This window comes from Salvelinus sp. IW2-2015, linkage group LG18 (assembly GCF_002910315.2).
Source record: "Salvelinus sp. IW2-2015 linkage group LG18, ASM291031v2, whole genome shotgun sequence".
NCBI lineage: Eukaryota > Metazoa > Chordata > Actinopteri > Salmoniformes > Salmonidae > Salvelinus > Salvelinus sp. IW2-2015.
Genome location: NC_036858.1, coordinates 54188352 through 54211002, shown reverse-complemented (window position 1 = coordinate 54211002; position 22651 = coordinate 54188352). Strand labels below are relative to the sequence as shown.

Here is a 22651-nt window from a genome sequence, read left to right as displayed (position 1 = left end):
CTCTAACTTAATCCAGGTAGAATCAGGAATTCCCCAGGGCAGCTGTCTACGCCCCTTATTTAAAAAAATAAAWAWAMAATAATAAATAATGCAGAAATTTAGCAATTTGTGGTGACTGTCATGGTCAAAACATATTGATAGAACATTAGCTAAGATGGGGAGAAGTCTGTCCATAATAAAGTGCTGCTCTGCATTCTTAACAGCACTATCAACAAGGCAGGTCCTACAGGCCCTAATTTTGTCTCACCTTGACTACTGTTCAGTCGTGCGGCCAGTTGCCACAAAGAGGAACTTAGGAAAATTGCAATTGGCTCAAAACAGGGCAGTACGGCTGGCCCTTAAATGTATACAGAGAGCTAAAGTTAATAATATGCATGTCAAACTCTCCTGGCTCAAAGTGGAGAGATTGACCTCATCAATACTTGTATTTTTGAGAGGTATTGACATGTTGAATGCCCCGATTTGGTCTTTTTGAACTACTGGCACACAGCTCGGACACCCATGCATACCCCACAATACATGCCATTAAAGGTCTCTTCACAGTCCCCAAGTCCAGGACAGACTATGGGAGGTGCACAGTATTACATAGAGCCATAACTWTAWGGAACTCTATTCCACATCAGGTAACTCATGCAAGCAGTAAAATTAGATTGGAAAAAACAGATAMAAATATACCTTATGGATCAGCAGGAACTGTGAAGAGACACAAACAGCAGCTAATGGGGATCCATAATAAATACAAATACAAAAGCTGCCACTATTGCTGTGGGTGCCAAAAACACAATGCATGAACCTTACTCTGACGATAAATATCTCAGTCAAATAGAGTTTCATTCATAAATGTGGCTACTTAATTTACTGTGTTGATATCTTTCTGCATACTTACAGTGCATTCGGAAAGTATTCAGACTCCTTCACTTTTTCCACATTWTGTTACGATTCAGCCTTATTCATCAATCCACACACAATACTCCATAATGGTGAAGTGAAAACAGGTTTTTTGAATTTTTTTCATTTTTTAAATATAGCAATACCTTGAGCCTTGTCAGAGCAAAAACCAAGCCATGAGGTCGAAGGAATTGTCCGTAGTGCTCCGGGACAGGATTGTGTTGAGGAACATATCTGGGGCTACCAAACATTTTGAATGTCCCCAATGACCTCCATCATTCTTACATGGAAGAAGTTTGGAACCACCAAGACTCTTCCTAGAGCTGGCTGCCCGGCCAAACTGAGCAATYGGGGTAGAAGGGTCTTGGTCAGGGAGGTRACCAAGAACCCGATGGTCATTCTGACAGAGCTGTGGAGATGGGAGAACCTTCCAGAATGACAACCATCTCTGTGGCACTCCACCAATCAAGACTTTATGGTAGAGTGACCAGATGGAAGCCACTCCTCAGTAAAAAGCACATGACTGCCCGCTTGAAGTTTGCCAAAASGCACCTAAAGCACTCTCAGACCATGAGAAACAAGATTCTCTGGTCTGATGAAACCAGGATGGAACTCCTTGGCCTGAATGCGTAGCATCATGTCTGGAGGAAACCAGGCACAGCTCATCACCTGGCCACTACCATCCCTACGGTGAAGCATGGTATTGGCAGCATCATGCTGTGGGGATGTTTTTCAGCGGCAGGGACTTGGAGACAAGTCAGGATCAAGGGAAAGGTGAACGTAGCAAAGTACAGRGAGATCCTTGATGAAAACTTGTTCCAGAGCGCTCAGAACCTCAGACTGGGGCGAAGGTTCACCTTCCAACAGGACAATGACCTTAAGCACACAGCCAAGACAACGCAGGAGTGGCTTCGGGACAAGTTTCTGAATGTCCTTGAGTGGCCCAGCCAGATCCCGGACTTGAACTTGATCAAACATCTCTGGAGAGACCTGAAAATAGCTGTGCAGTGACGCTCCCCATCCAACCTGACAGAGCTTGAGAGGATCTGCAGAGAAGAATAGGAGAAACTCACCAAATACAGGTGTGCTAAGCTTGTAGTGTCATACCCAAGAAGACTCGAGGCTGCAATCGCTGCTAAAGGTGCTACAACAAAGTACTGARTAAAGGGTCTGAATTCTTACGTAAATGTGATATTTGAATTTCTTAAAACCTGTTTTTGCTTTGTCATTATGGGGTATTGTGTGTAGATTGATGACGGGRAAAAAACAATTTAATCAATTTTAGAAAAAGGCTGTAACGTAACAAAATGTGGAAGGGGGCTGAATACTTTCCGAATGCACTGTATTTATTGTTAATATTCCATTACTCTAGGTCCTCCATTCCCGCATGTGAAGCCCCCTGACCCTAGAAAAGCATTACTTTGCATCACTCAAGTTCGTATTTAGATTTAGAGTGACTAAATAAACAGGCCTATTCTACACTCAGGTGGACCATTGCATATGCAATGCACTTGTCAACAACGGTTTAGCCAATTAATGCATATCACAGTGGTTGATAGGTGTGTACACACACACACAGAGACATTTGATTTAGGTTYGTGTATAGTCAAGGTTTTGTCATTAAAATAATATTGCAGATTTGCCAATAACACCTCTGCCAGCCACACCACCACTGCCGATGACAGCTTCTCCCCATGCTGCCTACATTGGAGTTTGCGTCTTTGTCTTGGACCACGGCCTATGGACAGAGCCCATGAGAGCTGCCATTGATGGGCTACTGACAAAGCACTAAGGGGAGGAGGAGATCCTGAAGTGGGTGGATCTGCTCTGCGCTTAACAGCCCAAGGAAGCTCCTAGAGACAACGAGCTGTGGCTGCATCTTGGTGTCTGGTCAGTGTCCCAGTCACATCCCCTGCCACCTGCTCCAGTAAACCAACCAGTGTTGAGTCCTCCCCAGGATGCCCCTCTGACCAAGGCTGGATGTTAAAAGAGATCTTGGAGAAGAAGCAGCAAAATAAAAAACAAGGACCTGTCTAGCGTGTGGCCAGCCAAAGTCCCGTTACCTCGGTGATGGCTGCTCCATTCATTTATTTTATCAGACCGGAGAGTTGAATTACTTCTACTGCTTTAAAAAAGTATTCCAGACTTGTACAGCAGAAGGATACCATTTTAGGATTTTGCTSCCACTGCCTTTCAACGAGAGCTGGAGGCCTTAAAGTAGAGGGGGGCAGTGAGGAARGAGCGAACTGAGGAAAGAGAAAATCCTCAGAGCAGCATTCCTTCAGCCATCTGTGCAGGTTCTGCCACCAGATGCTGAAACAAGGCCCCAACAGCCCTCACACACATACCGGCTTTCCTGGAGTGGCAGGAAAATACTCCAACGCCTCTTATGAGACTGAAAAGCAGAGATGGATTATGGAGAAGGGGAAGTGACTCTGTATTCACACAACCAACCACACAACCAGGTACTGTCCAAAACATTAAAACACCTTTCTAATATTAAGTATATTATTGTTAATTCTTATTTTGTGTAAATGTTGCACAAAGACCAACGTTTTATTTTAATCGCTGGGAATAAACCAATTGCTATAGTTAATGTGTGAGTATGTTTGTTGTACAAAGGATATCATACACTATCATAAATATGCCTTTGATTTCATGAATGTAAACCTCAGAGTGAAGCAATCTTTTCTGAGTTTTTATAAATAATATTGGCCTATATGCATTACGATTGTGCTCTAACACTATCAGAAATGCGCCTTTGATTTGAGTAAAGTAAACCTAAATTATTTTAGAGATAAACATAGTAATGCTTTCACTGATTGTACATAAAGGAAGATAGTTCCTACAAGATGGAGTGCTTTGTTATCCAACTGTCCTTTATGTCATCCTGTGAACCCTATCCATTGCTGCTCCCAGCTATATTTAACTTTGTGATCCAATTTTTTAATCCAAACACTGTTTTTACGATCTATCTTTTTATGGAACCTTGTGTTCAAATATTGCTGCCTCAACCACCACATAATCATTGCCATTAAATCTTAAAGAGCTTTCACAATGAACTGAACATCTTCATTTTGATCTAAACTACAAAGTCTTTATCATTAAATTAAATATTGTTTGCAGCATTGCTGGCAATTCAGTTGAAAGTTTCTCATTTACAACACACAAGTTGAGTTCTAAAGATATTGAAGGACACATGAAAGTGCTGCAGACGTGTTGTGGATGAGGGAAACATCTAAAAGGTTGGTGCTGCACAGATGGACTGAACATGRGTCACTCTTACTGACTGAAGCAATGATTTGGTGCCCCATTAAATGTTAACTGTGAAAATTAGTCTTCAAATGCTGCTATTACTATTTTTGGAGCTGTGGTTGCTTAGAGCCATCCATACTTGAGGTCTCTATTATTTCATAGCCAGCAATGTTCTTGAGAAGATGCTTGAGTTCTGAATTTCACTTTTTCCCTATTCATTCTAAGTGTGAGAGAGACTTATAGTGACATTTCACTGCTGCTCTATTTCACTATATATGTCCATTCATATGTTATTAACATATCATAATTGCATTTCTTCACTTCACGCATTTATGAGCATTTCTGCATCTCACCGGTAGAAACGGGCCAGCTACATTTCCTGTTATAAGCTAAYCACAATATCCAGAATTCATAGTGATTTCAGGACATAGCACCGCCCCGTGGAGGTCTATCCAATTGMTGTGAGAAATATCCAAATGTCTGTGTTTGTAGCCGGCACTTTCAGCCAGAGTATTTCGAAATGGAACTGAAGTCTCATCACATGGTGTTGCCATGTTGACGAACTTTAAAAAGTGATGCTATTCCATTGATTTTCACTTTTTCCCTTCACTTTTCCCTTCACTTCAAAGAGGAAGGCCTCCGATCAGCCAACATCAACTCAGCAGAAAGGTGAAAGACTAAAGTTACATACTGTCACGCCCTGACCGTAGAGAGCTGTTTATGTCTCTATTTTGGTTTGGTCAGGGTGTGATTTGGGTGGGCATYYTATGTTCTTTTTTCTATGCTTTGTATTTCTGTGTGTTTGGCCGGGTGTGGTTCTCAATCAGAGGCAGCTGTCTATCGTTGTCTCTGATTGAGAACCATACTTAGGTTKCCTTTTCCCACCTGTCTGTGTGGGTAGTTGTCTATGTGTAGTTGCATGTCAGCACTCTGTTATTATAGTTTCACGTTCGTTTTGTTGTTTTTGTTAGTTTGTTTAAGTGTTCTTCGTTTTATTAAAGAAGAATGTATTCACATCACGCTGCGCCTTGGTCTCCTCACTACGACGAACGTGACACATACATGGGATGCTTTAGTGAATTTCAGAATGTCTGGAATAGAAAAGGCAGAAATAAAACAATTCAATAAGCATTCGCAGCCAGTCATCCAAAACATAGCCCTATGCAGTCGTTAAATTCCTATAGCTAGTGAACTACATTTGTTTATCTAAACCAAAATCKAGCTAACTAGCTTTCATAATACGCTGGCTGTATATTCCAAAACATATCAATATAATTAGCCAGCTGCTATCTGGCAATGTGATTTGTAACTTTGCAAGCTAACGTTAGCCTCATTAGGTTACGGTAGCTAGCTAGCTAACTAACTACCACAGAGGCTAACGTAGCAAAGGTTATGTGTTCTATTTAGCCTGATGCCTATCAACAACTGCAGAGGCATCAACATCAAGCCAGCACCAGAACTAGTGTATGTCACCTTCTAAAATCTTACTTAAATCTACAAATCCTTCCATGATGAGCAAATAAATATACTGAGCTAGGCATAAACATGGTCTGTCATAGTTGGTGTGTTTAAAATACCCAATTGAGAAAACAAATCACCAATACATTAAAAACTGTCTACAAGACAAGTGCTCCTCAAACTTTAGATAGTATACTCTTCAAGCCTATTCACTCTATTGTTGGCTGTGCTTGTCTACTCAACAGCACAACTGTACATGCTYATACACAACAATACATGACTAGACTGTCTACAAGTCAAGCCCCCCTCAAACTTTTCACATATTTGCTAACAGCCCATCTCAATGCCCAATTACTGACTGAGTGTAACAAAACACATACCAGTCTAGTGTACCCTTTTCTGTTTACAGATTAACATGGTTTATTGTATGGTTACGCATCCTCATGATCAGTCTTCATGTCTTTACAGGAGACTTGCAGTACATACACATCTTTTGCAAGAGGTCAAAGCAGTGGGTGGTGAATAACATCGCCACAGTGCCAAAGCCTACTAAACCAGCTACCATTACCCAACACAAGAAAAGGTTCACCAGCTGAAGAATGTTCTGGAACCTGCCCTGAACATTCAACCAACACAACATCCAAATTCAGTTAGACTGCTGTTGTAGTATAATATAAAAGGCCTAGTATGCTCACAACTGCATTGTGGTATAGATATTRCTAGCTATTGTACATATGTATATAATGGTGTTTTATATAATATGTTTTACAAGTGTACTGGACAAGTGCCGAAATTATTCCAGCTGCATCAGAAACCATTAAAGTGTTGACTTCAACTTCTGAATCGATTCATTGTGATATTCATGAAATGTATTTGGATTCAAACGTTAAATTGTTGGCAAGTAAGCATATTTCAATAAAACAGTAGATTAGGTTGTCAATATAGCAAATACAGTGCTTTCAGAAAGTATTCACACCCCTTGACTTTTTCCACATTTTGTTGTGTTACAACCTGAATTTAAAATTGATTCATTTGAGATTTATTTGTCAATGGCCTACACACAATACCCCATAATGTCAATGTGGATTTTTTTTACATTTTTTATATTTACAAATTAATTCAAAATAAGTTTAAATGTTTTGAGTCAATAAGTATTCAACCCCTTTGTTATGGAAAGTGGAAGAGTAAAAATGTGCTTATAAGGTCACACTGTGTGCAATAATAGTGTTTAACGAATGACTACCTCATCTCTGTACCCCACATCTACAGTTATCCGTAAGGTCCCTCAGTCGAGCAGTGAATTTCAAACACAGATTCAACAACAAAGACCAGTGAGGTTTTCCAATGCCTCGCAAGGAATTCTAAAATTTTAACAATAAGCTGATATTGAATATCCCTTTGAGCATGGTGATGTTATTAACTATACTGAGTTGCCGGAGAGGAAGAAAAACACTCAAGGATTTCACCATGAGGCCAATGGGAACTTTAAAACAGTTACAGAGTTTAATGGCTGTGATAGGAGAAAACTGAGGATGGATCAACAACATTGTAGTTACTCCACAACACTAACCTATTATTTTACAAACGTTACAATTGTTCTTATACTTTGACATTAGAGTATTTTGTGAAGATTATTGACAAAAAAATGASAATTAAATCAATTTTAATCCCACTTAGTAGCAAAAAAATATGTGGAAAAAAGTAGATATGCCTTGTATTCAAGGCATTTGATCTGGAGACCGAGGTGAGTTTACACAGCAGTCTGCAGGAACAGTTATGGCAATGTATTGCATATATATACACAGTGGAAGAAAAAAAATATATATATTTTATTTTTACCTTTATTTAATTAGGCAAGTCAGTTAAGAACAAATTATTTTTTCAATGACGGCCTAGGAACAGTGGGTTAACTGCCTTGTTCAGGGGCAGAACGACAGATTTTTACCTTGTCAGCTCKGGGATTTGATCTTGCAACCTTTTGGTTACAAGTCTGTACTTAYACATGTTCAGGAGTAATGCTGGGAAAGGTACTTTCTTGTATACTGGAGCCTCAGAGTGGAATGATCTGCCTCTGCCCATAAAAACGACGTACTCTCTAGGCAACTTTAAAAACACATTTAWAAACATTTTAATGTCTTCTGTGCCTATATGAATGACCCCTATGATGTAACTGCAATGATGARATAGATGTTCTTCTTTATTTTATTATCTCGTTGTTATACTGTGTTCAACCGTGTTCGATCTTGCCTAGCCATCTTGTTTCAAGAGGACCACAATGGAAATAAGTCCCAGACATTATTGTGTGTTATCCTCAAGGATTTTACTCATGTGCGTGTATGGCTTTTTCATGTTTTATGTGTGCTTGTTTTTTTAAATGGTCGAATTAATAAACTAAACTAAAACTAAAGATACAGCAACAACCATAACGAAGTCAGRTTAGGGACATCTTTATTACATGATAACATTGCCAAATTCTTCCTTTACATTAGTGCAAAAACATTTTGATAGTTTGCTTATTAAACATGGTTATCTGAGGTAACAACATATATTTTTCACACATCTACTATGGCACAAATCTCTCTGCAAACTGCCATAAAAGCATCAACTAAAAGAGAAAAACAAATCACATGGTGCAGAAGTTCTTCCTTAAGAATCTGAGATAGCATTTCGTAAAACAAATAAAACATTGGGGTAAACACACACTCTAAGATCAATGTATATTTGCTGACACAAAAAAGCAGATTTCAGAACAAAATGTAGGTGGATGATGGCCATGCTTAGGGTAACAAACTAGAAAGGAAAAGAAATGGCTTCAGTTGGCAGATTTGTAGTTATTTAATTTAAAAAATATTTTAGGAAAGGGGCATTTTGTCCAGCTACCGGAGTAAGATGGGGTAAGTCCTCCCTCCCCCCGGAGGAAACTTACCCCAACAGAATTATGCCATATGGTTTCACAGGAGTGTCCCAATTTTTACCTCCCTGCACATAAATTCTCTTTTGTATTTTACCTTTTCCTTACACTCCACTATGTACAGTTAAACTAAACAGAAGGCAATATTTTACATCCCAGGAGGGTCAGAAGAAAGTATGAGGTGAAATAATTGCATGTAAATAAAACATTTGATTATATCTACCGCCTTCCTTTATTGAATGTGCTTTGGATTCACATAGGATGGACACTTCACACATGTAGTGGGTATACTTTCCAAGCTACAGTATTTCCTTTATAACATTTTTAATGACATCACAAAACAACAAACGTGATGACATTAGTGTTCTTTAGATCGCCTCTGACCATTCCCCACATTCGACATTCAAAATATTGTTCCAGTATTCGCTTTWGAACGTGCTAGAGTTTCAGAGGCTGTTGAGACAAAGCACATTCCTTGGGTGAATTTGGAGAGGGAGACCTGAATCTTCTCTGTTTGATTTACAACAGAGCGTGAGTTGTTAACCCCCACCAGTTCCCTCCCACCCCCCRCTGTGGTTGAAAGGGGGTCTGGTTGAAGTCATTCATTGCAAACCTGATCTGACTTATTTGGATCCTCACAGGACAGTCATGACAATTTCCTGGTTGCTAAAATTCTAATAGTTCCCCTACTTTCAGTTTATGTGACAAAACAAGCAATGTGTAGAGAATCATTGTACCATCTAAACCACTGTGGAATATATTTTCAATAGATGGGTTAGCTGACGAAAATGATGCACACGCTTCAATGGGGCTGTGATTCTGGATGTCCAGATAGCTACCAACAATGACAAGAAACTGCCATGTGGGGAATCGTAAGTGACTCGTTTCAGCTAGTTCATCTTGTTATTGATACCATGTCTTGTTTTGAGGAGTTGACTAATTTCATGTTAATGCTAATATGGCAAAAAATTGCTAAGTTGCTAACCAACAACTGGGACAATGTTTTTGAGAGACAACAAGTGCTCATTTATTTATGTTTTCAATTAACACTGGAGACGAAATWTAGTTTACATGTTGTCAACTATCTAAGCCAACCCTGTCTGTTTTGCCCCATAGTTGTGCACGCTGTAACGGTTTTGACTTGAGGTTGTTGTTTGTTAGCTTGTGCCTACCAGAGAAAATATAGATTTCTCCTTTTTGTTTGTGAGGGAATGAGTCCGGTCCGTCAAGTCTACACCAATAYGAAGGACTCATGTAAAAGTCAGTATGGAAATACACTTTTCATAAACCCTTTAAAATATTTGAAATAACTTCAAAACAACAGTTATTTTGTGTTGGTTTTATTGTCACAATAATCACACAATCAATATAAGTCACAAATAATAACAACCTTGGTTCAATGGTAAATGTCCCGTACCTCGGGCCAATAAATACGTGACCTGAGTCCTACCATAAAGTGGTGCGTAAGTTCCTGTTCCACACACAATAAAGATGATCAGAAATCTCAGTCGTCTTCAACTACAAATGAACAAATAAACCAACACGGTATAAATCACACCAAAGCAAATTAAATTCCATATGCAAAAAAGTTGTAATCAGTCAGACAATCCAATCTGCCAGCGGCGAAAGGCCACGGAGAACAGCAAAGACTAACGTAGATCAGTAGTCCAACAATCAGAGGCACAGCGAGGGATTTTGGGCCCCATGAAAAGATATCACATTGGGCCCCACTACCACAGGCCACACCAACCCTGCACAATTGCTGTAACCACACACCTCCAGAACCCAATCGACCCATTCAAAGCTTTAAATAACTCTACCTTTGCAGACTTGCAACTCTCTTGTAGTCCAATATTTACTGTACGATATTTACTGATAGTGAGCTGTGAAAATATAACACTGTGCAGATATGCATGCAACATTCGGCATACAGCGGAATTCACTATTTGATGCAAGACTGATACTCTCTATAAGAAATGTGCTAAAGGCCATCTTTTACAGTCTTATTGTAATTTGAATGGTAAAATTCTTGAATGGAAAATTATCTTAATATTAATCAATAACTTAAAATAAATATAACTTAAAWATACATTAACCTCTTCAATTACAATAAATTAACATTATCATCTATAGAATATAACAAACAAAATAATAAAAGCAGAAGCAGATTTTTTAACTAAGTATACATACCAACTAGAAAATAAGCAGCTGTAAAAGTGGAAATGGAAAACAAAATGGAAATGAAAAGGCCTGATGGTGGCGCTAGAGGAAAGGTCAAGTGGTCACCAAATCAATAGGTTTCTTCCACTTGGGGTCTTGATTGTGCACAACAAATTTTATGGCAATCCAGCCATTACTTGAGATATATCTTGTTCTCAGTCTGTTCTCAGTCTGTGGGCATCATGTGTGTAGTGATCCAATATCCATAGCCATGCCATTTAACAGTTATCACTGGCGCTTGCACAGCCTTATTCACCAAGAACCCAGCGCCGAGCCTTCTTGTTAGCAAAGTCACTGATCAAGTCTTTGAAGTCCAGCTTTCTAGCTAACTGACTTTCAATGGACAGCATGGCAAGACTGCAAAGCCTGTCCTGGAACATAGTGGACCTCAAATAGTTAAAAAAAAATCTGTTTTAACTTACTGAAAGCTCTCTCACCACCAGCAACAGTCACAGGCAGTGTGCAAAATATACGTAAAGCAATGCACACTTCTCCAAAAATGCTTTGCATCTGCATCTTATTCAGGAGACCAAGAGGAGACACGTTACGGGGGAAAGCGGCAGCATATACAGTGTTCAGGTGTCTGACGTCATTTTGAAACTCAGGTGTAAGATCTCTGGAACACTTCATGATCAGTGGATGGGACACAGAAGGGACTTTATCCTCACTAATCTGCCCAACTTTCAGAACAGCAGAACATTATTCTAYAATTTTGCAGTGGTGTGGAACCCAGTGYCCAAGTCACTTATGATGTTGTCCATAGCAGTAAAAAACACTGTGTTCTGAAACATTATTGCTGCACTGTCCTGAGCTGTCTCCTCTTGAGAGGTCTCAACATGGAATCTCTTCATTTTCCTCATGGCAGCTGTGTTCCTTGCTAAATTGAGATGCAACATCCATTTGCGTAGCAATCAGTGTTGCCTCAGACAGGAGAGACTCCCATCCATCTCGAAGAGCCTGCATCTCTTCCTTTAAGGCTCTGATATTGGTTGCCTCTGTGTCAAGTGAGATTTCTCCTGACTGGAGAATCACATTCCTAATCTCAATGCATTGCAGTACCTGTAATTATGCCAACTGACATGTCATTCAACACAATGCAGCTCACCTCCTTCTTCAGTTGGGAGTAGGGCTGGTTCAGGGGTATGGGGATGGAGAGACAGGGCTGCTGAGCCTGACACTGCATCTGTTGGGCCTGGCACCAGGCAGGGGCAGCGACAACTAATTTAGTATGAATAGCTTGCTAAAAGTTTGCCTGCATTTATTAAATGTCGGCTAAAAGAGGAGCGAAATGTACACTCAGAATGTTCTGTGAAGATATTAAGTAACTAATGTTAGGAGAGCAAAAGTTGCTTATTTCACTATGGACTAAGCTAACAGGTTAATTACCATCACTCAAGGACTACACCCACCTTCCTTTGTGAAAAATTGGGTGACATACTGTCGCCCTTTCTTTTCTCTCTCCTGTCTTTCTTTTCTTTCTTTTCGTTTTTGGAAGCCAGATTTTTCTTTAGGAAGCTGCGACATGATGCTCCGGCACTCCTCACTCGCAGTTCACTGCTAGGGGGGGTTGGGCAATACAGAGGCTCTCTGGATGTTTACTYTTTGCCCTAAACAGGAAAAGAAAAAGAACCGTTAGATTTATTAGTACAATGTAAATAAATTATTATATTAATGATGATAGGTTAATGATTTAATATTGAAWWWWWTKTACCTAATGTTCTAATAATTTCTTAGGGCCCCTGTGAGTCACAGGCCCTTAGAATCGTCCTAAGCTTTTCCGCCCATATGGTGCCCCTGCCAACAATATACATAAGTAGATAGATCCGATACTGGTTGATCCTGCGACACGGCTACAGTACACACTTTTAAATACACCAAAATAAACTGGGTATCAACAAGCTTCCAAGCTGAGGGTTGAACAATTCCTCTCTCGCGACACTGTCACAACCCACTGTTGCGCAGCTGATGCTGGCTATTTAATAGGGGACTAAAGGGGAAGCRCCCCATCGGCAGGAGAAACACTGAGACGGTTCAGACAAATTCAATGCTGTCACAACGCGTTGGTTTTGTTGCGAAACAACCAACCCGCCTATAACAAAAAATATTGTATTTTCAGCTGTTTGAAGCTGGTGTACAATAAAACTAAAGTAAAAGAGGCAAAAACCTAATTTAAGAACGGGAAGCATAGAACTAGTGCAAATAGAACAGATCTACAGCTTCTTTGACTTGCATTCAATGAGAATGACAGATCTATAATCAAATCGTATTGGTCACATACACATATTTAGCAGATGTTATTGCGAGTGTAGCGAAATGCTTGTGTTTCTAGCACCAACAGTACAGTAATATCTAACAATTCACAACAATACACACAAACCTAAAAGTAAAATAATGGAATTAAGGAATATATAASTATTAGGATGAGCAATGTCAGAGTAGCATAGACTAAAATACAGTAGAATAGAATACAGTATATACAATACCGTTCAAAAGTTTGGGGTCACTTAGAAATGTCCTTGTTTTTGAAAGAAAAGCAAATTTTTGTCCATTAAAATAACATCAAATTGATCAGAAATACAGTGTAGACATTGTTAATGTTGTAAATTACTATTGTAGCTGGAAACATCTGATTTSTTTAAGGAATATCTACATAGGCGTACAGAGGCCCATTATCAGCAACCATCACTCCTGTGTTCCAATGGCACATTGTGTTAGCTAATCCAAGTTAATAATTTTAAAAGGCTAATTGATCATTAGAAACCCCTTTTACAATTATGTTAGCACAGCTGAAAACTGTTGTTCTGATTAAAGAAGCAATAAAACTGGCCTTCCTTAGACTAGTTGAGTATCTGGAGCATCAGCATTTGTGTTCGATTACAGGCTCAAAATGTCCAGAAACAAAGAAATGTCTTCTGAAACTATATTCTCGTTCTGAGAAATGAAGGCTATTCCATGGGAGAAATTGCCAAGAAACTGAAAATCTCGTGCAACGCTGTGTACTACTCTCTTCACRGAACAGCGCAAAMTGTCTCTATCCAGAATAGAAAGAGGAGTGAGAGGCCCCGGTGCACATCTGAACAAGAGGACAAGTACATTAGAGTGTCTAGTTTGAGAAACAGACACCTCACAAGTTCTCAACTGGCAGCTTCATTAAATAGTACCCGCAAAACACCAGTCTCAACGTCAACAATGAAGAGGCGACTCCGGGATGCTGGCCTTCTAGGCAGTGTTCCTCTGTCCAGTGTCTGTGTTCTYYTGCCCATCTTAATCTTTTMTTTTTATTGGCCAGTCTGACATATGGCTTTTCCTTTGCGAMTCTGCCTAGAAGGCCAGCATCCCGGCGTCGCCTCTTCACTGTTGACGTTGAGACTGGTGTTTTGCAGGTACTATTTAATGAAGCTGCAGTTGAGTACTTGTGAGGTGTTTGCGCAACGAATAGGGTGTTTGCGTTTCACCCCAACGACCTGTTCCTGTCTCTCCGTTCACTACAGTATTGTAACTCTGCACTATTACATAATGATAGATAAGTGCTATTTGCGTAGGAAAATATAATGTTATGCATTTGCTCCATTGTTTATACTTTTGTTGCTGACCCGGTTTATGAGGGCCTGCAGAAGTTAATGTATGTGACTATAATAACATTAYACTACTGTAATTACTTCATATAGGATGTGTAACCATCTCTGGAAAACAAAATGCTCAATACGGAAAGGATCAATGTTAAGTCAGTTCGCATAATGCACTAAATGAACGGATGGGATTCATCTTCCGGTAAGTCAGCCCATTTTAGATAATGACAACCCACTAAATTCATTTAAATTGCACACCCTGACCCTATTCAATATATTGATAATTGTGCAATTACTATAGCTACCCACTGTACATCATTCAGTGTGCAAAATAGAGGGACTATGCACCCGATTGCATTATATAGTATCCCGAATGAGTGACTGGCAAAGTGCCAATCTATACGCCTCCATACCTCCACTGTCCTCTTTTATGCTTACTCAGTAGGCCTGTTGAGTGATGCACACTTCTTTTTAACCTGACCAATTAACAATGGGGAAGTCTCTAAGCACGTTGTAGATGCATGAGCACGAACTGTATTACATGAGAGGGGTATTCTACAATTTTGTGTGCCATTATAAGCATGTTAGTGTTGCAGCTGTGCTGGAACTACGTTTGTTTTGTTAGGCATGTCAATGATCTTTKAGACATTTTAAATCTAAGGCATAGGGCCTTCACTAAGCTACAGTATATGAAGTCATCTCAAGCAGTAAACCTGAATGCGTGCATATTTCTGTCTATAGTTCTACAGAAACATTTCTATTGGTTTACATTTCATTACCAGCTTCTCCCAAGGCCTATGACTCAAATTGACATGAAGCAGGATGGATTGGCTGGTAGTTCACAAATCAAGAAGCTCAGAAAGATAAGAAATAAATTAACCTAGATCCAGATCACTATTTAAAGCTTATGACTCGAGTCCACAACAACCATTAGTCTGTTATGGCCGGGCATCATTGCAAATGTTAGCAAAAACACCGGTCTCCGGTTCAAAGAAGTGTAATTATGCACTTCTTTGTAATTACGCATTTTGCCATTCTCTTCGGGTGGAAATGTACAGTATCTCYATGACCTTGCACTAAATTATTGATCCCTTCGTTGTCAAAACGCAAGTTTGTATGTGTAATCAGTAAGAATAAACAATCAGTTAACCCTTGTGCACATTCAGCTAACACATGCTCACACCTGTTAGTCTGGCTGATACCAARCTCAAARTCCTCCTGACTTCAGAGTCTGGAGAGACTGTTTGATGTTGTCAGAACGATACGGCGATAATGAAGGGAGTTGTGCTTTTACTGCTTTGTTCTTCTCTGTGTCTTTCTCAATCAAAGACCCACATGTACAGCTACACACAGTCCCGAGCGCTGCCCCCTTCCATTACAACTGTCAGATTTGCACCAACAAAGACTCCTGTCCAGACCAGTGGGTCATAGCTCTCCCTCACTGTATGCGTCATCCGGGCTACACACCTGTATACATATTATGATAGGCTGCTGAGGGGAGGAYGGCTCACAATTATGGCTGGAATGGTATCAACCACATGGAAACCACATCTTTGATGTGTTTGATACCATTCCATTGACTCCATTCCAGCCATTATTATGAGCTGTCTCGCCCTCAGCAGCCTCCACTGGATGATAGTGTTTGTGTKTGTTCACATAAACAATGACATACACGTATAACTCAAACGTGTTTTAAAGGTGTGTATGTGTACAAAGGCTTTGAGAAGATTGAAGAGATGGAACGCTTTCAAATTTGGCGGAAGTCACAGAAATCGATTAAATTCGATTGATTTCTGTGACATTTGTGGTTATCGTTGAGTCCAAATTCAGCCATAAAAAAAGGTACTTTATTCAATAGGTTGATGTTGATATTGCAGTCTTCTTGATGTGTTAATCTTTCTTTTCCATGTAAATACATATCTTTTTTTTAACAATGGAGTTGATACAAGAATAGACACTAATATAGTACTGTATATGTGGTTTACCAAAGTTAAGTACTTGAACACCTCACAGATCTGTCTGCTTTGTATTGCGTTTTGTGTCATGTCTTTTATTCAATTTTTATTTCACAGTACAACTGGGTCTTTGGGATGTTGGAGGTCAACAGAGGTAATAGATGACCAGATCTGAAAATGGTACCGTCAAGCTCACGCAACAACATCAAAAGAGGAACAACCATCTACAGTGACTCGTGGAGAGCATATGTGCAGGCGCTGAATCGACTAGGTTATCAGCATCACACTGTGAACCACAGGCAGAACTTTGTTGATCCACATTTGAGCAGCCACACACAGCACATTGAACGCTCTTTGCAGATGATCAAAAACCAGGTCTGGAGACTTAAAGGGAATCAATCAGAGAAAATGTTGAAGAACCATTTGAAATTTATTGAATGGATTTACTGGTTGGGCAAAAAACACAGGGGAGGCATCTTCGGACGACTGATCAACAACATAAAGAGGAGATATAAAGTGTGACTGAATTTTGGGGGGGAGAAAAGCACATATTGGGCCCATCTTCTAATACCATTGGAGGTGTGGAGAAGTAGATCTGGAGATAATTTCACTTTTGTTCTGTTATTGATCTGTCATTGGATTTTGTGACCACAGTAYTTTCATTTCAAGAAAATAAAAAAAAGCTAAAAAAGAAAGAAATATTGTTAACTTTAACAAATTACAACAATAAGAAAGAGAAACTTCTGGAGTATTGCAAGATATGGTTTGGGTCCCTCAGCCCGAAGCTATTAAATTAAAACAAAAGAAGAAGGCAAGGGGAAAGCTTTGGTCTATAACGCCAARGTTTTGGTAGATTAACCATGTTCTGTTAATTAGGCTACCATGATGTTTTGAAATTTTCCAGTTTGAATGTTTTTTGYATCTCCTACATCATGCAGCCTAATATATTGAAAAACCCWCTGAAAAATCTGTTTTAATTCTTAAAGAACGTCTGCACCATGTGATGTGTTGTTCTTCTTCAGTTTATACTTGTATGGCAGKTAGTTTGCTGTGAGACTTGTGCCTTAGTAGATTATTGAAAAATATTGTCTTCCGTTGTTTTATTTTTTKTGTGAAATTCTACCTCAGAAAACCATTCTTAAAGAAGAATGTCTGCACCACATGTTTTGTTGTTATTTTTCAGTTGATACATTTATGGCAGTTTGCAGAGACTTGTGCCTTCGTAGATTAGTAAAAAAAAAAGTTAAATTGTGAAATGATACCTCGGATAACAATGTTTAAGTAAACTATTCAAATGTTTTTACATTACAAATGTCCTCTCAGGAAGACTATGGCAATGCTATCATGTAATAAAGCTGTTCCTAAGAGATTATCTTCCTCTTCCTGCCTTTTTTATGGTTGTTGCTATATCTGTCTTTTACAATAGGGTACAGAAAATAAGTGAAACTTCCAGAAGCTTTAAAATGAGGGCCAGGATGTCAGGATGGGTAATGTACAGTATAAATACACACTAATTACAAGTAATTACTCCTCAAGATATACTTAATTTTAACTAGCTAAATCCTGTGTAACACCTAGTAATTACATTGTACTTATGCAGACATTACATGTACTCTGTGGTGTACAAATTWGTTTAGTCTCCCACTTATATAGTGCTTCTAGAAGCTTTAATTCTGAGTTMCAGGTTGTTAGGATGGGTAATGTACTGTATAAGTACACAGAAATTAAGTGAAACTTCCAGAAGMTTTAAAATGAGGGCCAGGATGTCAGGATGGGTAATGTACAGTATAAATACACACTAATTACAGGTAACTACCCCTCACGAGACTTCATTTTAACAAGCTAAATCCTGTGTAACAGCTAGTGATTACATTGTACTTAGGCAAACATTACATGTACTATGCTTTCAAATAATKTATTTTTCCACATCTGGGTTGACACCTATATTAGATCCCAGTCAGTGAGGCTGACCTACTGATCTRTTTTTACCACCTTAACCAAGTTACCMCAGACGGTATACTATATTTTGAGGGCAAGTGCTAGCAACAACCCTGAGTGCACATTCAAGGGTAAGTAATTAGAGCCTRTTGAGTATAGGCTATAATCTCTAMGACACCCATCACATTCATGAGGGATCACAACCTTTGTGACAGTTGTTACTGTATGCAGCTTAGAAGAAGYGAAACACTAAGTTGGTGAATTTAGTGGAAACCTGCCCGTGTGTAACAACCATGGTAACAATAATTATTTGTTACACTGCTGTAATTACAGTGCCCTYGGAAAGTATTCAGACCACTTGACTTTTTCCACATTTTGTTATGTTACAGCCTCATTCTAAAATTKATTAAATAAAGAATGTCCCTCGTCAATCTACACACARTACTCCATAATGACAATGCGAAAASAGCTTGTTAGAAATTTTTGAAAATGTATTACAAACAAAAAACAGAAATACCTTATTTACRTAAGTACTCAGACCCTGTGCTATGAGAATCGAATTTGAGCTCCGGTGCATCCTGTTTCCATTGATCATCCTTGAGATGTTGCTACAACTTGATTGGAATCCAGCTGTGGTAAATTCAATTAATTGGACATGATTTGGAAAGGCACACACCTGCYTATATAAGGTCCCACAGTTCWMAGTGCATGTCAGAGCAAAAACAAAGCAGTGAGGTCGAAGGAATTGTCCATAGAGCTCCGAGACAGAATTGTGTTGAGGCACAGATCTGGAGAAGGGTACCAAAAAATGTCTGCAGCATTGAAGGCCAGCCAAGAACACAGTGGCCTCCATTTTAAATGGAWGAAATTTGGAACCACCRAGACTCTTCCTGGAGCTGGCCAAACTGAGCAATCGGGGGAGATGGGCCTTGGTGAGGGAGGTGACCAAGAGCCCGCATTGGTCACACTGACAGAGCTCCGGAGTTCATCTGTGGAGATGGGAAACCTTCCAGAAGGACAACCATCTCTGCAGCACTCCACCAATCAGGCATTTATGGTAGAGTGGACAGACGGATGCCACTCCTCAGTAAAAGGCACATGACAGCCTGCTTGGAGTTTGCCAAAAGGCACCTAAAGGACTCTCAGACCACGACAAACAAGATTCTCTGGTCTGATGAAACCAAGATTGGCCTGAATGCCAAGCGTCTCGTCTGCATAATGTCAAGCGTCATGCTGTGGGGATGTTTTTCAGCGGCAGGGACTGGGAGACTAGTCAGGATCGAGGGAAAGATGAACGGAGMAAAGTACAGAGAGATCCTTGATGTGTYCTTGAGTGGCMCAGCCAGAGCCCGGACTTGAACAGGATCGAACATCTCCGGAAAGACCTGAAAATAGCTGTGCAGTGACGTTCCCCATCCAACCTGACAAAGCTTGAGAGGATCTGCAGAGAAGAATGGAAGAAACTCCCCAAATACAGGTGTACCAAGCTTGTAGTGTCACACTCAAGAAGACTTGAGTCTGTAATCGCTGCCAAAGGTGCTTCAACAAAGTACTGAGTAAAGGGTCTGAATATTTATGTATATGATATTTCAGTTGTTTAAAAAAACATTTGCAAAAAATAAAAAAATAAAATGTGTGTAGATTGATGAGGAAAAAAACGAATTAACCCATTTTAGAATAAGGCTGTAACGTAAGGAAATGTGGAAAAGTGAAGGCGTCGGAATACTTTTCCCGAATGCACTGTACATACCGMAATTACTACCAGTTGCATGTTGTTATTACACTGTAACTAGGAGATGTTACAGTTAACTATAATACTTGTTAGTGTAATTAGATGTGTAATTACACTGTAATAAGGACCCTTTAAAATGAAGTGTTACAGAACATTTTTGTTATGGGTCCTTCCACATCTCCTCTTGAGAGTCATTAACTTCGTTGCATTCAAGCGGTATTGTCTGTGAGAGAACAACGAAAACGCTATTAGACATTAATGGGCAATCGTTGTGTACTGTCTGTATTCCTACTGTAGCAGCATGGTGTAGAATTTGAGGCATCTCACAGACACACGTTAGCTAGCTACCTACAACACACAAGTATAGTTACTCCAATACTAATATGAGTCATAAACCCAAAGTCATTCCTTTAGTCTCCGCCATCATCATCAAAACATTTATCCAGTTTTGCTCCTAATGAGAGGCACTGAGTCTAGCTAGGCTAGTTAGCTAACTACAGTAGCTATAATGCTAGACTACAGTACATTTTAGGTATAGCAAACAAATCAAATCAAAGTGTATTTGTCACGTGCGCCGAATACAACAGGTGTAGTAGACCTTACAGTGAAATGCTTACTTACAGGCTCTAACCAATAGTGCGAAAGAAATGTATGTGTGTGTGTGTGTGTAGGTAAGTAAAGAAATAAAACAACAGTAAAAAGACATTTGAAAATAACAGTAGCAAGGCTATATACTGGACCAGTTAGCTAGCTAGCTAAACTGGGCTAGCTTGGCTTGTACTGTTTTTAGCAAGCCCCGTTATGGGTGAATAGATCACCAAATTGTAATTTACTGAAAATACTGCCTTGTGTAAAACGTGAGGTTATATTRCTAGCTAGCTACCGACAGCAAAACAACTTACATGTTTGTCATTTGCCTTCCTTTGACCTGGTCCAGCTGGTCTAGGCTGCCGCCGCTGCTTGCTGGTTTCACAATTATTTTTATTGCTATCTCAACTCCTCTTCAGTGCATTCCGACTCAAATAAACAGGGCTGTATGTTCCTATGTAAATGAACATCCCCCAAAATTTGGCTTCCAGCTCTTCTTGGAAAGTGGAATCATCAGAAGCAGCCATTGTAGTGAATTATTTAGCAATCTCGGATATACAGTGCACAGTAACATAGCTCCTGTGAACCTGTAAAGCAGKGCCGTCCCCGTTTTGAAAAGCCTGTCTTTGAGGGTGGGAACAAGGAGGTAGGGCTCCCATTATGCTGTAGTCTTTACAAAGCCAGGGAAAATGAGTCAACCTAGATATCCTGCAATATCATGGCAGATAGGAACATCGTTGAGACAAGTCCAATTTCTCTATTGAACAATGACAACCATATCTACTCGCTGCTAGCGTGATCGTGCAATCGGCRAAACAAAAAAGGCCACAATAWTTGCTACTAAACGTGATTCCATTCATTTTTAGATCAGACAGCAGGCTCAATCAACCAATGACGTAATTGGTTGAACTCTCCCCGAGCAAAACATAAAAAAAGACAACTATAGCGCATAATTAGGTTTGAAACACTCTATCATCAATCATACTTATGTAGTGTAATAGTGTATAGTAGTGAAGGTTTATTAGGAATGTTGTAAAGTATTTTGAAAGGACCCGCACCTCAGAATATGTTATAGATTACTTCTTATTGTCTTATTATATCTGCAGACTGTAGTGGCAAAACTGCTCATCAACTATGCCCAGCAATACTGTCTTAACATTTGCATATGTGCTGGTCTTTCCGCTGCCTTGGTGCCAGATGTAAGCCATAGTGTGCATTTGTGCTAAGCACAAAAAATTWAATCAAGCCTGATTAATGGTGTAAACATGCTGGAATCAACTCACAGGGCACATTCTGTTTGCACATAATTATATTTAAATTAGTGTTTAGTCTAATGGGTAATTCCACAAGATGTGTTCCTTTTGCATACCTTTGATATTTTAGCAGAAATTGTGCCCACATATTGCATTTTAAAAGCTTGTTATATTAAATGAAGTGCCCTTTAATATAGACCACATGGRAATAAAGATTTGCTAAAGTGTCAAAATTCAACATGTTGACATGTCCCTCTGTGCAGCCTCTGTGACTTCTAGGAAGCTTTAACCCACTTAACCCCAACATTTATCAAAGTTTTCACAATCATTGTAAAGCGCTAGTTGTTTTGTTGCTTTGAGAAAGTCATTTCTAAAGATGAGTATTTATTACATGTGATTAGTGATTCATTTTAAGGTTAAAAAAACTACCTGTCCCTCATTTTTGTGAACTGAACTCTTGTTTCAATATGGTGAAACTTGTCACGCATACTCCTGGGCTCGACGTTGCCGGTCTTAACCAGCGGTCCTGGCAACACACATTACCCACACCTGGCAACCATCATTGCGCAAAGCTGCTCCCCATCGTTAYGCACACCTCGACTTCATCCTCACCCTGATTACTCCCCCCTTATTTAGCCCTCAGTAGCCTGTCTTCAGGCAGTATTAGTTTTGTTTACGTTCAGTASGCYAGTCCTGTTTGGATTATCTTTATGTTTGGATTATCTTTCCTGACTCCCTGCGTATACGTTACAAAACTATTCCTTTTCAAGTACTTATTACTTTCTAACAGTCAAATAATATTGTAAAAGCAGTTTAACTGGTTCTACTCTTTTTGGTTATTTTCTGGTGTTTTGTGTTGGAAAGCTGAGTGGGTCGATCATACC

At 39.5% G+C, this 22651-nt stretch overlaps 1 long non-coding RNA gene across 1 annotated transcript; it reads right to left on the bottom strand.

Moving 5' to 3' along the window:
• Nucleotides 1-9836: 9836 nt before the first annotated feature.
• LOC139029166 (uncharacterized) lies at nt 9837-21379 on the bottom strand. Its single transcript, XR_011481452.1, has 2 exons — nt 20829-21379; nt 9837-12339 (listed from the first exon to the last, which is right to left on the bottom strand). It is a non-coding gene; the product is annotated as an uncharacterized lncRNA (long non-coding RNA).
• Between the last annotated feature and the right edge of the window lie 1272 nt (nt 21380-22651).